Source organism: Trachypithecus francoisi, unplaced genomic scaffold (genome assembly GCF_009764315.1).
Source record: "Trachypithecus francoisi isolate TF-2019V2 unplaced genomic scaffold, Tfra_2.0 Lachesis_group10, whole genome shotgun sequence".
Lineage (NCBI taxonomy): Eukaryota > Metazoa > Chordata > Mammalia > Primates > Cercopithecidae > Trachypithecus > Trachypithecus francoisi.
Genome location: NW_022681455.1, coordinates 117375233 through 117376340, shown reverse-complemented (window position 1 = coordinate 117376340; position 1108 = coordinate 117375233).

The following is a 1108-nucleotide window of genomic DNA, read 5'->3' as shown; positions in this document are numbered from 1 at the left end:
TTAGGTTTGAAGAGGATTTTTTTTTTTTTTTGCAACTAAATGAATCTTGAATAGTCTATAGATCCTTAATAATCCCCAACGTAAGTCAGAGTCGTGAACTCCTATATTGAAAGCTAAGATGTTCCATGCAATCACCTATCATTACTTTAACAAATAACCCTGGAAGCCTATAGTTAAGTAATTATCCTATCACATGATATAAACAGCATAAGCAGGATTTTAATCAATTGCTTTATTTTCCTATTCTTCCACCAGTGCATATAAGCGAGGAACATGTGTGTCACCTCAGCCTCTGAGGACTCAGCAGGTGATAACAGTGTGCATAATCTCTTGTCCGTTGTTGCCAATAAGGATTTTTACTTAGGAGAATTGGAAATTGGGTTCTATATAATCTGGCTCCATTTTCTCTGTGATCTCAATTCTGCTACCCTTCAATTGCTCACTTCACTCTAGCCACCCAGCCACCCCATTGTCTGTTTTACAAACCTGCTAGGCATGATCCACCTGAAGTCCTTTTCATGATTCCTTGTTTCTTTTCCAAGTTCTCTGCCATTAAGTTTTCCTTTAGGCTAATTCCCTCAAGCTTCAGCATCGTTTTGCCAAATAAAGGCTCCTCTGGACACCATCAAATAACACAAACGTCCCCTCTAGTTTTTCCCTGTTCTGTTCCTTAATTTTTCTCTAGAAGATACCATTAACATCCCTCACTTATTAATTGTCTCCCACATTGGAGTGCAAGCTTCATGAGGACAAACATAATCTGTCCATTTTGTTTATTGCTATAACCACAGCCCCTAGGAAAGTGCCTAGAATATGAGGCATTCATCAGAAAGTGGTGAATAAATGAGTAATGAATCTGGCATTTACATTACAGTTAGTTTTTGTTCACCGAATACAGAACTCACTGATGAAATATTTGAGGGTTTCATAGTAGTTCTAGTAATAGCAAGACTGCAATTCTACCCAAATTCCATACAGTCAAGAGTGTCCTTATGGGCAGGAGTATCTGTGGAATCCAAGGATAGAATACAAGGTAGGTCCAGTCCTGGTCTTAAGTGGTCTGTTCGAGGAAACAGGGAATACATCAGGACTGAAGCAGCTCCGCTCC